This window comes from Anolis sagrei, chromosome 4 (genome assembly GCF_037176765.1).
Source record: "Anolis sagrei isolate rAnoSag1 chromosome 4, rAnoSag1.mat, whole genome shotgun sequence".
Classification (NCBI taxonomy): domain Eukaryota; kingdom Metazoa; phylum Chordata; class Lepidosauria; order Squamata; family Dactyloidae; genus Anolis; species Anolis sagrei.
In genome coordinates, this window is record NC_090024.1 from 199,874,000 (window position 1) to 199,889,434 (window position 15,435).

General features: G+C 41.4%; 1 protein-coding gene and 1 long non-coding RNA gene across 5 annotated transcripts in view; one reads left to right on the top strand and one right to left on the bottom strand.

The window, feature by feature from the left end:
• KCND3 (potassium voltage-gated channel subfamily D member 3) overlaps window positions 1-11,359 on the bottom strand; it is a 349,824-nt gene extending 338,465 nt beyond the window's left edge. For 2 of the 4 annotated variants that reach the window (XM_060772742.2, XM_060772739.2), the window contains exon 1: window positions 11,091-11,359. The gene's annotated coding sequence lies outside the window, so the exon portion shown is untranslated. Of the gene's footprint in view, window positions 1-10,003; window positions 10,089-10,383; window positions 10,854-11,090 lie in introns of those variants that run through there. The other 2 variants (XM_060772740.2, XM_060772741.2) reach the window with 2 other exon arrangements.
• Window positions 11,360-11,602: 243 nt separating this feature from the next.
• Window positions 11,603-15,435, top strand: part of LOC132772625 (uncharacterized) — a 31,472-nt gene continuing 27,639 nt past the window's right edge. The window contains exon 1 of the long non-coding RNA XR_009631247.2: window positions 11,603-12,625. This is a non-coding gene — a long non-coding RNA (uncharacterized lncRNA). The remainder of the gene's footprint in view (window positions 12,626-15,435) is intronic.

The window sequence follows — 15,435 nt, forward strand, 5'->3', positions numbered from 1 at the left end:
CTAGCCTTGTTTTTTACATATTTACTCAGTAGTAAATTATATTAATTCTACAATGCTCAATAGAGCTTATTCCTAGAATATGGAGAGGAAATATGATAAATTTCAGTGATCATTGTGGATATGCCTGCACTTTTTCTGGATTCATCTATGATACTGATTCATATAAATTTATGGTGGACAAGAGCACCAAGTTATTTTCTCTCTGAATGCCCTCATCACATTAATATATCCTGCCTGACCCAGATGTGAATCAGCATCTGGTTTTGCTTTAGCTTTCTTTCCATCATTTTTACTAGGGCAAAGAAAACCAAATTCTGCATTTGTCATGATTTTTGTATTGCTGTCGGGCAATTTTAGGATGATAATTTGCCTGATATTTTAAAAACTCAGATCCAGGAGCTGTAGGACTATAAAAAAAAACCTTATGCTCTTTTTGAAGTCTGGGTGTTTGAGATTTAGGACCTCCAATATATTTATGGGAACACATGCAGTCCATGGACCACAGATTACCTACCTCTAATGCAAACAAAAACACTGGCCAAAATCTTGTAAGGGAATTGACATATTTTGACAAGATAAGTGTTGTTGATTACCTTCAAGTCATTTCTGACTTCTGGTGGCCCTGAGGTGAACCTATCAAAGAGTTTTCTTGTCAAAATGAGTAAGATAGTGGTACTTTCCCAAGGGTCACCCAGTAGGATTCCATATATTATAACAGTAATTATTGAAAATCACACAACATATGCATACTCACATCAGTCTTATACAACCAAAGTGGACATAGCATCAAAATACAGCTTTCCCAGACGTAAAAATGGAAAACAAGTTCTTTATAGTCAAAATACCATGGAAGGGACTAAATGGAAAAGCATGGCCATTAGGAAAACAAATATTTAAAATCCAGAAAATTAATTGAATGAGAATGAGAAAAAAATGTAGTATTTCATCCATTAGAGACCTTCAACTGATATATATTTATATCACACTAAGAATTTAAATATCTTTGTAACATCCACAAACAATGGGTTTTTTGTGTTTTTGTGCATTTAATCTCATATTTGCTGATATTGTTTATTTAGTACTACACATTCTCTAGATGATCTGGAAATGCAGCTCCCAAAGAATGAAAAAATACTGTTCATGAAGTCAATGCAAAAAAAAACCACTGAGAAAAATAAGTGAAACAGAAAGCTATCTGAAAAAAAACAGTTAAATGGGCAGCATTGCATAAATGAATGAAGCTAGCAGTTTATACCAGTAAAATGATAACAACAGTAGAATATGGAGATGGTAGAAAGTGCCTTGTTGAATGAAATACCCATGTCTATAAATGTCAATCAGGAAATAAAATCCGGAACTTGTCTAAAAAGCTGGAGACGTAAGCACTTGATTTTTAATTATTGGGCCACAAGGATGAAATAAATATGTTTATTCCTTTTCCTCAGTGCAATTGTTGTTCCTGCGTAAATGAATAGGCATTATTTATTCCTGGGAGTGGACAGGGAGTACAATGCTGCATTTGGGTGCTGTCCAGAAGTCTAGTAAGCAGATGGTAATCTAACCATCAATGAGAGCAATCTTGCAAGGGATTAGTTACGCTGTTCGCTTTCAAAGTCTTTGCAATACACAACTTCATCCCCTTATATCCTCTCTATTGTAATAGTGGACATTTTGCTAGTTAATATATACTTTTCCCTACTGAAACTAGCCCTCAGGTATGCATGCTTTGGTAACCTCCTCCTTTGGCGACTGCAATGAAAATGGTTCAGTAGTTGGCGCAGAATATGGTAGAAAAGCTGAGCATTATGCACATCCCATGTCATCATATTTGTTATCATTGCTGACTACAGTTCAAAGTATTGGTCTTCATGGTCTTTATGGTTTGGGGCCTTGGAATCGCCTCTTTCACGTGTACTCAAACCTTTACATCATGATCCTCCTCCAAGGACTATTTTAATTTTGGTAAATATTGCATTCTCCTCCTCCAAGTACTGTTCCCTTCAATTTGAAGTAAAGTGGGTGTCAATGACAGAAAGGTCCTTCTGTATGGAAACCCAGCTGGTTTCCATATTGGTTATTTTGGCACCAAACAAACAACTCTTCTCCAGAGTTTTAAATGATTTTTTTGGCCTTTGAAAACAATGATATGATGTTATGTTCTTATAGTTCTATCTTTCTGAAAACAAAAAAGAACAAAAAACACACCCCCTGGTATTTTACTTTGTTAAATATTGGAGCATTTTTCTTATCTCTATTTTGATGTGCTGTTTTCAGTCTTGTAGTTCTATTGCATTATATTTTATTGCACATTTATTGTTTGACAGCAACTTTTTAAATAATTTCATTATTTATTCATAAAATCCCCATAGAGACTTTCTGTTATGGGATACCATATCACTTGTATGTATGCATTTCTGTACAAATTATTATAAATGCATTGAAAATTACTATTTATTTGCTGTTAGTATATCGCAACATCACTGCTCAATCAGTTTATCAGTGTCATTATATCATGATGCGTCTTAATTGTAAAAAGAGTTCTGCACATCTATCTCTTGTTGTTGTTCATTCGTTCAGTCGTCTCCGACTCTTCGTGACCTCATGGACCAGCCCACGCCAGAGCTCCCTGTCGGCCGTTACCACCCCCAGCTCCCTCAAGGTCAGTCCAGTCACTTCAAGGATGCCATCCATCCATCTTGCCCTTGATCGGCCCCTTTTCCTTTTGCCTTCCACTTTCCCCAGCATAATTGTCTTCTCTAGGCTTTCCTGTCTCCTCATGATGTGGCCAAAGTACTTCAACTTTGTCTCTAGTATCTTTCCCTCCAGTGAGCAGTCGGGCTTTATCTCTAGGGTTCTGTAATAATTGACACAATATATCTTTGAAATGTGGCAAGAGAACTGGGAAAATCAGTCTATGATTAAATCATTGCTTCAAACATCACTAAACAATTAATTCAGTGACAAAATCCATCACCATCACATGGTATGTTTTGCCAAAAGGACCAGTTGAGACAAGGTGCAAACCACTGAAGAAACCGTAGCTAAGCTAAATTAGTCCTTTGATTTAATTATACCTTGTGTAGCAAAGTATTCATATGTTCCTCTGTAACAGAATAATCCCTTTGAATAATAAAATACTAGAATGATAGTGACATCTCAGTATTCAATGGTGTGTATCCTGGAATCAAGCACAATTCTGTTTCGTATACAAAAGTCAAGACATCTTCATAGTCACTTCGAAAGCATAGGGAATGCAATGTTCAGGACAACATTACATATTTCGTAAGAGAAGGGGTTAAACTACTCACTCTCAGAGTGATTATGAGTGTTAGATGCAAATAATCTGTGTTTGATTTTCTTGCTTTAAGATAATGAAGTTTGATGTATAAATTCAGACATGAAACTTTATTCCACACTGAAACTCAAGCTCCATGCTTACATCCTTTTTACAATTCAAGGTGACCTCAATGTTCTTCGACAGGGCTCATTCAGCAATGCTCTATAAACAAGCCTGTTGTCCACTGCATTCTAAGAGGCAACGTTTATCCATTGTAGAAAAGACAGGCCTTAATATAAGTGTATTTTGTCCTTTTGTTTATCACTAGAAGGTTGTTTTGAATAGATTGAAGAATGCAAAAAATATGGCATTCTCAAATAACATTTCAGACAATTAAGATTCTTAATACTATAATGAGTTGACAATAACTGCAGGATAAAAGAAGGATTCATAGAAAACATGTAATTCACTTTTAATGCAATCTCCATGGAGGTGCCACACAAGAACTAGAAATCCTTATTCCTTAAGTGTTCTAACTGGATATCCGCTGTTACCAACAGTGCAATGGGTTTTGAAGAGGCATGAATGGAGGATGAAAGAGTGAAACATGCCAAGTATATCAAGCAAATCCTTATCTTCCATTGGGAAATCAATGTCCTCATTGTGATAGCCCATGCCAATGCAGAACAGGTCTCATCACTTTTGGAATCTTCTCCGAGATTCTACTTCTGAAAGACTATCGTGCTCAGTCTTTAATTATGACTTATAAAATACAGTTTATATTTGCGGAAATTGTATATTTCCTGATATAACAATGTGAGACTAACAAACAAGACTATAAAGAAGAACAGGGTCCATCAAAAAGAAGAATAGTCACCAAAATCTTAATCAAATGCAATTCCGAAGATTGCACCATTCAACAGATTGTCATCTTAATCTGCAGGTAAGTTATATGTTGTTTAAGAGAGAAAAGAGCAGACCTGAGCAACTAAACCATACAACTCATACATTGTTCTCCCCATTGGATGAACCACCTTTACTTTGCTGGCAGATCCTGCTGCTTTACTGGGATGCAGAACCTCCAAAGTTTGTTTACCACAAGATAACAAGGAAAAGAAGTAGATGAAATAAAAGCCATTGTTTTAGAATTTCTGCCTGAAGAATTTTATTTCTGTAAATTCCACTTTTAAAAGACCTTCACCATGCTTGTGTTGTATAAATAGTAGTTCTGTTACATTGTAGTTGCATTATAACTAATTTCTGTTCAACACCAACATTGTGCAGTCAACTTGTATCTCACAGTGTGCCTCCTCATTGTCCCATGCTGCAATGGGGGAAATGCACAGTGAAATTACAGTGCAATTACAGTGAAATGCAATTACAGTGAAATGCAATTACAGTCAGACACTGAACGCACTGACAAATAGGTAAACATCACAAAAGAATGTGTAACTACATAGTTGGAATCAGGCATGTAGCTGGGGAGGGGAGGCTTGAGGGGCTTCAGCCCCCCCCCCCAAAATTCTCATGGTGGTCCCCGAGAAGGCCTTACTGGTACATTATTGAAACTGTTATGTTTATTCATATCATGATCTGATCACCATGCTCAATATATCCCATATGCATGGGGGTATTGGGGTAATGATACAAAAGGTTTGCTAGGGTAGACCCTCTTTCACTCCGACTCAGCCCCCCCCCCCCGGAATCAAACTCAGCCCCTCCCAAATCAAAATCCTGGCTACGGGCCTGGTTGGAATCCTGTTGGTTAGTCCCAACTAAAATAGTCCAATTAAGTTGATAGTTAAATGGTGAGTCAAAATGTAGGTAAATTAATTTGATTCAGTGATTCCATTTGAATGACATGGTTATACTTTGAAACTATAATTATACAATAATGGATACACCTATTGCACAATCAACAAAAAGTCCACCTGCATGTGTAATGGAACATGCACATGTGTTTATTACCAATATGAAAAAAAGACGTAGTGTAGTATAATGGTTTGAGTGAACTAGGATTCTGGGAGACCATGATTTGAAGCCCTTCTTAGTCATGGAAAACTATCAGTTGACCTTGAACTAGTCACAAATTCTTACTATTGGAAAAATGCAATGACAAACCACCTCTAAATCAAACTTGCCAAGAAAACCCCATGATAGAGTCCCCATAAGTCAGAGTTGAACTGAAGGCACATAACTGTGTATACCAATATGATTTCACCCAGTATGTTATTGGCTGGCACTTCATTTCCTGCCTGAGGGAAACAGAGCACAGTCCTATAAGTTAAGTAAGTATTTGTTACATGGAGATGATTGTAGGAAGAAAGGATTACTTTAAAACAATTAAAGAGCTTCATATGATCAGTCAACTTGTATGAGTTATGCTACAAAACTCATTTTATTTATGAGTGTACTGGAATAGAACTTATTTCTAATCTCTTATAATATGACATATGGCATACAGGTGTTTTTTTAGTGGCAATATAGCTGTCAAACAATTATGATAAAATCTAGGGCAGGGGTGACCAACACTGGAAGACTAGGGGGCTTAATTAGCTCTCCAGGAGACCTTGGAGGACTGTACCTGTCTCTGCAAAAGAAACATTTTTGCCTTCAAGCACCCTGGATATAGGGCAGTTCTATATTAGCTATTTCTATAGATACTATAATACAGTTTGAAGCCAGCTGGAGAGCGGTGTCTCCACAAGACATACATCCCCAATGTGCATTGCAGAATTTGTTAAGCCTAAAACAGTGCATTAAAAATCTCACCAGAATGCCTGGAAAAAGCCAGATAATGTACTGCAGCTGATCATAGTACTGTACATTCCATGCAGAATTCCAAACCACGATGCTCCTGAATGGACATAGATATGCACATCAGCACATCTCAGTGGGATGGCTAAGGAAAAAAACCCTGCATTGTCCAGCAGCTGTCTAGCCATAGATACTGTGGCTCCTAGCTTCAGTTCAGATCCACATTCAGTGGATACTGTGGCCACCATCCCAGCATCAAACCAGTTCCTGAGATGTTTGCATAGGAACTGCATGGTGAAACCACTTCCTTTTAACCCGCTTCCAAACTGAATTATGGTATCTGGGTAGAACTGACATAGAGACATATTTTGTGGTATTCCCAGGCCCCTAGAGGGCATTTGGGGATATTTTGAAGGAAGTTTGTAAAATGTCATTTTGACCACTGCTGAAGTCTCCAAAAATGTGGAAATGCTTTCTACACCTCTGAGAGATTTGGAGATTTGTTTTGACCCTAGGAGGGACTACATGTGGCCTGCAAGATACATTTTACCCACCTCTTATCTAAGGATTCATAAAGCCATTCTTGACTCAAATGGCTATGGAGTATTAGTGGGAAATGTCACTACTGACTTCAGCATTTGGGCTACATATTGAAGCCTTTCAGAACATCCTGGATTTATGTGGTAATTGTACATTTGAAACTCAGTTTGCCTGAAAATTCATCTCAGACATGAGGCTCTACTGTTGAATAATGCGGATCTTTTTCATAAATTCCCAGTATATGCATGCCCACTCTATATTGTCACTCAAGGTTTTCTAAATGTGTCCCATGAAACAGCAGTAGGACATTCAGATTATAAGTAAGTTGCACCTTTCAAAATATTCCATTTTGCTTCTTTCTTTAAAAAAAGCTTTTTGAGTTTGTGGACATATTGTAAAACTGGCCAAGAAATTAAAATGTACAAGCAAACTGGACTAATTCCAGCCACAGTAGATCCACTGAATTGACGGCAACTTGATAGATGAATACTTATGTAACTTCCATTAATTCAGTGAGTCTGCTCTAGTTGGGACGAACAATTATATAGAGCACTCTGTCTATTAAAATGTATCACTCTTGGCATTCTGTGTTTATTTATTCAGAAGTATATCTTACTGAATCCAGTGTGACTTAGTTCCATTCCATAAAACATCCATAATACTGAAGTCTTGAGATGTAGTCCTTTACATGCTATTTGAAGTAGGTCTTCTTGGAATTCCTAAAGCTTTCCTGAGCAGATAGCAAGAGGGGTGCACTGTAAGCGACCACTTCTAAGAATTACAGGGATTGTCAAGCCAATATACTCACTGTATTAAGAATGTCCAAAAACCTTATTCAGAAATAAACAAAGTGAAGAAACTCATTGTTTTGGGTATCATTTTGGAGAGTATTTGAGTGTGTGACTGAGGTTCTGCAAGCTACTCAACTCAGAATTCATTCAATTGCTTGCGAGAGATGCCTCCAAGTGGGTTGGAATTTGCAATTTGCATATATTTCCTCCAAATAAAATACCAAGCATTTCAAGTATATCACTTGGTGGCCACTGATATGGAAAAGCAGTATGTTTGAGATGAGCAGAAAAACTTTTTGTATCCAATTTGGTTTGCAAACAGCGCTCCACAGATTGGCATACAATAGATGCTTTACATTTGACAACAGGTAAATGTGAACTCTCATTTTGTCTAACTACAAACCTATTTCCACAGAAATGTGCAGTTTGTGGATACTATAACCATACAGTACTTGGTTTTGCCAAAGTGGTGGAATGAGAAAGCAAAGACAGTTGGTCCAATTATTTGCATCATGCCCACTTATCCCCTTAAGTTTATACCTTCTTATGTAAAGGTAAAGGTTTTCCATAGACATTAAGTCCAGTTGTGTCCGACTCTGGGGGTTGGTGCACATCTCCATTTCTAAGCTAAAGAGCCAGTGCTGTCCATAGACACCTCCAAGGTCATGTGCCCAGCATGACTACATGGAGTGCCATTACCTTCCCACATGAGCGGTATTTGTTGATCTACTCACATTTGCATGTTTTCAAACTGCTAGGTGGGCAAATGCTGGGGCTAACAGTGGGAGCTCATCCTGCTCCCCAGATTTGAACTGGTGACCTTTTGTTCAGCAAGGTCAACAGCTCAGCAGTTTAACCCACTGTGCCACCATGCACTCCTTTTCTTTAAAAAGTAAAATATCTAGTTTGGGTTACATTTTTCCCCTAAAGCCTCCCTCCTACCCCCAAAATAAAAACTTGATGGAAAATACTGCAAACAATCTTTAATATTCTACAATCTTCAAGTGTGTGCAAAAGTATTTTAAATGATATCTATTTTGATAGCCAGATGAGAAGAGGGTAAAGAAACACCCCCATGCACATGTGCACACATAAATATGTAGCATTTACAACAAGGACTGTGAGGTATGTAAAACACCATAAGAAAGGAAGTAAATTCTACAAAAGTGTTTTTCTCTTCCTATTGAACACAATGAAAAGGGAATTTTAGAGTTTTGATTAGACATACATTGTTAGAAATAATGTTAAGGTTGTTATGATGCCTTCAGACACCAATGTCATCCTAATGCCCTTCATCTAACAGACTGCTGTTGAGAGTAAGACTAGAAGGGCTTGTATGCACAAAGTGACCCTTTTGAGTTAAAGCAAATTTCAATGGACTGCAGAAGCAAACAGACCATATTTTTTCTAGTTAACCCAAAATGATACAACAAAAGCTATACACAGTGTCTCTTTCTTCAGCAAAACCTATACATAGTTTCTCTTTCTTGTTTCAAAATGACCTTTCCCCCAAAGATCTCATCTGTCTTGCCACTCCATTCCCCCCCCCCCCCTTTTTGTCCTTTTGGCATATAGACATAAGCCTTGTTTGGGCTACATCTTGCTTCACAGACAATAATTTGATTTCTTTTTGAAAAGACAAATCCACACTTCTTCCTGGAATTGATAGCACACCAAAGAAGAGAACTTCCAAGTTTATGCCTATTCACTCCGGAGGAGCACATATTTATTCCTGTTCACTCAGGAGGAACAGGAAAGAAGTGATGAATTTTCATCTCATTAACTTCTGCCAACTATGCCAATATTTCGGAATGCCTCCGAACATCCTTAGCTAGGATTTGTTTAAAAAGATTTATAAGTATTTATAAGTACTATCTATACAAACAGACCACAACAGTGCTAAAGGATAATAGCTGACAAACTAGAATGGGAGTTTCATAGAAAAGAAGTTTGGGTGGAAAATACTATGCCGAGTCTTTACTTGATTGTCTTTTAAAATATGGGTCAGGCTCCAGATTCAAGTATCCTTTCATTTAAAATGCAAGTTCAGGAAAGGCTTCTACACCCTTTTTCAATTAATCTCTCATCACCCTTATTCTCTATGGTGGGGAATAATAAAACTATTTGCAAAGGATTTCCTCTCTTCTTTCCCCAGCAAAGCTAAAAAGCAACAGGATAAAAGCATGCAAACTTCACTTGTCCTATCCAACCTCCCATTCAGCATCACACCAATGGCTTGACCTTAACTGGAGCCCCCGGTGGCATAAAGGGTTAAACCCTTGTGCTGGCAGGACTGAAGACTGACAAGACAGAGGTTGGAATCTGAGAAGAGCATGGATGAGCTCCCTCTGTCAGCTCCAGCTCCCCATGTGGGGACATGAGAAAAGCCTCTCACAAGAATGGTAAAACATCAAAACATCCGGGTGTCCCCTGGCCAACATCTTTGCAGACGGCCAACTCTCTTACATCAGAAGCGACCTGCAGTTTCTCAAGTTGCTCCTGACACACACACACACACACTTAAAGTAAAAGGAAATAATTGCCTAGTGCCCATATAATACAGGAGGGGATCTACACAGGCATAGAGAAGAGAGATAAAGATTCGTCCTTGAGAAGAAATGTTAATGATCTTGCCTACCTCTGGATTCTCCAGATGCAGGTTGCAGGACTCAGACAACGTCATTAGCCCCGGGGAAGGTGACTAAACAGCTTTCCTTGTTATTGCTGTGCTTGATAAACTACTGAGTTGGAATGCATATCAACACAACCAACCACCCTCCAATCCATCTTGTGGATTCACTGTGTGAACCTGATCAGACTGGTGAGTCTCCTCTAGCGCTTCCAACTTTCTCCTCTCAGAGGATTCAGAGACCAAGATTCAAGCGCCTCTCTTGGAAAGAAAGAGGTTTGGAAACATACCTTAGGCACTGAGGGCAACATCCAAGAGAAACCGTCCACACAAACAAAATGCGTGGCAAAGAATGGGGATGTGATGCTGGCGAGGGACAGAAAAATTACCTGTTGGCTCCTTCGGTGCCCTTGCCCTGGTAGCTCTTGCCGGCAAAGTTTCTCATTCCTACTCCCTTGCTTTCCAAGGGAAGGAGAGACAACTCTTCAGTTCATCGCTGCCTCCCTGGACACATAGTCTCCGCGCCTTCGGTTGTCTACAATCCCTCCCACCCCGAGGAGGGCAAAGCCTCATGTCCTTCAGGTCCCCCTTTTGCTAAAACTTCACTTCTGCGTTGGGTTAGGTCCGTTTTCCACGACACCGCACCCGACGGGCGCACTCTTAGCCGGGAGGGAGCGAGGGATGCGGAGCGGAGCCACTTGGAGAAAGTCAGACCAAATGTGGACTCGGAATACAGAGGCGCTGGGCTGCCTTTTCCTCCCCGCGTGCGTCATCTCGTTGGGAGATTCAGATTATACTTAAGCGGGGTATGTGTGTGTGCGCGCGTGTGTGTAGGAGTTCAGCAGAAGGAGCTGATGCGCGAGTTGGCAGAGGGCGGGAAGCCAGAACACGGGAGAGAAAAGGCAGGAGGGGAACGGGGGCGGGGGGGGGGGGGGAGAAGAAGGGTGATGCCTGTTCCTCCCCACTTGCAGGTAGGACTTCCAAGGAGAGAGGCAAACTCGTGCCTCTTCCCTGCCTGGAAGGGGAATCCGCCCCTCCCCGCGGCTCACACACACACAGCCCCCTCCCCTCCTGCCCCACCGCCTGCCTTCCTTACCTCCTGGGCCGGGGGCTCACTCGCCACGCCGCGCCACGCCACGCCATCCCCTTCCCGAGCCCCTGCTCCGCAGATAGGGCTGAGAGGTTGCCATCCAGATGCTGAAGGCGGGCACTCCCGCTGCCCAGAGGGGCGGAGGGAGGGAGGGAGGCGCTCTCTCGCTCGCTCTCTCGCTCGCTGGGGGCGCTCGGATCCCAATCGGGGCGCGGAAGCTGGCGGAGGCGCTCCTCCGACGTTGTCCAAGGGGCTTGCCTCTCCGGCTGCGTCGCCCCGCGCGGCAGATAGATGGCGCCCTCCCCAAAGCTTCCGCGGCTTGCCTTTGGCCCCGCCTATGCCCAACGCACGGGGCTGGGAGCGAGGCGCGGTTCAGCACCAGGGCGCGGCGGACAGCGCCCAGCGCGCCGAAGGCAACTCGACAAGGTTCAAGCCCAGCCCTAGAAGGCAGTCACCTCCCGGGCTCTTGGAAGGAAGGAAGGAAGGAAGGAAGGAAGGAAGGAAGGAAGGAAGGAAGGAAGGAAGGAAGGAAGGAAGGAAGGAAGGAAGGAAGGAAGGAAGGAAGGAAGGAAGGAAGGAAGGAAGGAAGGAAGGATTCAGATCTAAGAGTGACCCCAAGCATGGCAGCGGGTCGCGATCTCACAGCTGGAGCACCGTTTATACTGACCATTTAAGGTCCTTTCTAACATTTACTGAGGAAAGTGCTTTCTCTGTGCAGATTATTACATAGGAAATCGTGGAACCAGTTTGAGACCGAATGGTGATTGCACAAGACAGTGCTTCCTTTCAGATGCGGTTCTGGGAGTTTGTTGACTGGCCACCACAGTTGGAAGCTACCTTCATAGAATCATAGAATCAAAGAGTTGGAAGAGACCTTGGCATCTAACCCCCTGCCAAGAAGCAGGAATATTGCATTCAAAACACCCCTGATAGATGGCCATACAGCCTCTGTTTAAAAGCTTCCAAAGAAGGAGCCTCCACCACACTCCGGGGCATAGAGTTCCATTGCTGAACGGCTCTCACAGTCAGGAAGTTCTTCCTCATGTTTAGATGGAATCTCCTTTCTTGTAGTTTGAAGCCAGAGAAACAGAAAACAAGCTTGCTCCCTCCTCCCTGTGGCTTCCTTTCACATATTTATACATGGCTATCATATCTCCTCTCAGCCTTCTCTTCTTCAGGCTAAACATGCCCAGCTCCTTAAGCCACTCCTCACAGGGCTTGATCAGACCCTTGATCATTTTAGTCGCCCTCCTCTGGACACATTCCAGCTTGTCAATATCTCTCTTGAATTGTGGTGCCCAGAATTGGATACAATATTCCAGGTGTGGTCTAACCAAAGCAGAATAAAGGGGTAGCATTACTTCCCTAGATCTAGGGAAGCTGCATTAGATGGGGCCTGATATCCCTAATGTAAAGAGACAAGTTTAGAGTGCAGAATTCATTCCCACATAAGAGGGACAGTAGTTCCCGAAGAAGATCAAGGCAGTCCATACTCCAGGAAATAATGCCCAGCTGCTCATTGGAGGGAAGGATAGGTAAAGGTAAGTCCAGTTGTGTCCAACTCTGGGGACTGGGGCTCATGTCCATTTCTAAACTGAAGAGCCGGCATTATCCATAGACACCTCCAAGGTCATGTGGCTGGCATGACTGCATGGAGCGCTGTTATCTTCCCACCAGAGCTGTACCTATTGATCTACTTACATTTGCATGTTTTTGAACTGCTAGATTGGCAGAAGCTGAGGCTAAACAGCAGGAGCTCACGCTGCTCCCCAGATTTGAACCTGTGACCTTTTGGTTAGAAAGTTCAGCAGCTCAGTGGTTTAACCCACTGAGCCACTGGGGGCACCATTAATGCTCGCAAATGGCCAAGCCCAGCTCTAGGTAGGCAATCACCTCCTGGGCTCTTGCTGTTGCGAAAGGAAGGACTCCGATCTGAGAGTGACCCCAAGCATGGCAGTGGGTCATGATCTCACAGCTGGGCACTCCTCTATACTGACCATTTAAGGCAGTTTATAACATATATTGTCAAAGGCTTTCATGGCTGGAATGACTAGGTTGTTGTAGATTTTCCGGGCTGTATGGCCATGTTCTAGAAGCATTCCCTCCTGATATTTCACTTGCATCTGATGATATTTAATTATCTTTAACTTTTAACATAATCAAGTTTTAATTGTGTTTTAATGTATATTCACTATTACAGGAGTTTTAGGACAGTGAGTAGTGTCTATTTGTGTATTTTCTTGTTTTTGTCTTTTATTGTTGATATGGTCAGTGGACTAATCAATAAACTTTACTATTGCCTGCATCTATGCCAGGCATCCTCATAAGACCTCACAAGACCTCACAACCATAGATGCAGGCAAAACGTCAGGAGAAAATGCTTCTAGAACATGGCCATACAGCCCGAAAAACCTACAACAACCCAGTTTCTAACATTTACTGAGGAAATAGATTTCTCTGTGCAGCTGATTACACAGGAAATCTTGGAACCAGTTTGAGACCAAATGGTGATTGCGCAAGACACAGAGCACTGATGTACACTAAGGGCTTCCCTTCATGCATGTTTCTGGGAGATTGTTGCCTGGCCGCCACAGTTGAAAGCTATCTTCAAACTGCATCCCTAATGTAATGAGGCAAATTTAGAGTGCAGAAATCAGTCCCACATTTGGGAGGCAGTAGTTCCCCAAGAAGATCAAAGCAGTCCATAACTCCAGGAAATAATGCCCAGCTGCTCATTGGAGGGAAGGATATTAGAGGCAAAGCTGAAGTATAGTAGAGTCTCACTTATCCAACATAAATGTGCCGGCAGGACATTGGATAAGCAAAAATGTTGGATACTTAGAAGGGATCAAGGAAATGCCTATTAAACATTAAATTGTTATGATTTTACAGATTAAGCACCAAAACATAATATTTTACAATAAATCGACAGAAAAAGCAATTCAGTTCATGGTAAATAAATAAATTTGTAAATACAGTAATTATTGTATTTACAAATTTAGCACCAAAACCTCACAATATATTGAAACAGCTATGGATTTGGGCAAGACACAGACTGCGTTGGATAATACAGAATGTTGGATGAGAGAAGGTTGGATAAGGGAGACTCTACTTTGGCCACATAATGAGAAGATAGGAAATCTTGGAGAAGATAATGATGTTGGGCCAATGGAAGGAAAAAGGAAGAGGGGATGACCAAGGATAAGAAGGATGGATGGCATCCTTGAAGTGACTGGCTTAAACTTGAAGGAGCTGGGGGTGACCACGGCCAACAGTGAGCTCTGCGTGGGCTGGTCCATGAGGTTATGAAGAGTCAGAAGTGACTGAACAAATAAACAATAAACAGTAGTTGCTCTCATGCCTCTGTGTAACCAGGGAGGGAGATGTTAATCTTCATATAAAAGAAATATTCATGTAGTGCCACCTTTTCATCTAGAACAGGCGTCCCCAAACTAAGGCCCAGGGGCCGGATGCGGCCCTCCAAGGTCATTTACCCGGCCCTCACTCAGGGTCAGCTTAAGTCTGAAATGACTTGAAAGCACACAAAAACAACAACAACAACAACAATCCTATCTCATCAGCCAAAAGCAGACCACCCTTCCCATTGAAATACTAATAAGTTTATATTTATTGAATTGTTCTTCATTTTAATTATTGTATTGTTTTTAAGTGTTTTTTGCACTACAAATAAGACATGTGCAGTGTGCATAGGAATTAATTCATGTTTTTTTTTTTCAAATTATAATCCGGCCCTCCAACATTTTGAGGGACTGTGACCTGGCCCTCTGTTTAAAAAGTTTGTGGACCCCTGATCTAGAAGTACTCAGGAAGCAGAGTTTTTGCCTGTCACAGTTGAAAGCACTGAACTACCTGGACCAGTGGTTCTCAACCTCTGGGTCCCCAAATGCTTTGGCTTCAACTCCCAGAAATCCTAACAAATGGTAAACTGGCTGGAATTTCTGAAAGTTGTAGGCCAAAACACCTGGGGACCCACAGGTTGAAAACCACTGGTCTAGGTAGTTCAGTGCTTTCAACTGTGACAGGCAAAAACTCTGCAAGAATTTCTGAAATAATTATTTCCTAGATGTAGGGTTCATTGTCACTGTAGAATTAATGTGTTTTGATACCCTTTTCACAGCTACAGCTTAATGCTATGGACTAATAGGAGTTGTAGTTTGGTGAGAGAACATCATTCTTGGGCAGAAGCAGAGAAGGATAAAGATATTGTAAAGCTACAATTCCCATGATTCCATAGCAGTGAGCCAGGGCCATTCAATTGATTTAGCATCCTCCCCATGGTACAAAAGGAAGGGATTTGGACTTTGGATGTGATACTGGCAGCAGAGGCTAG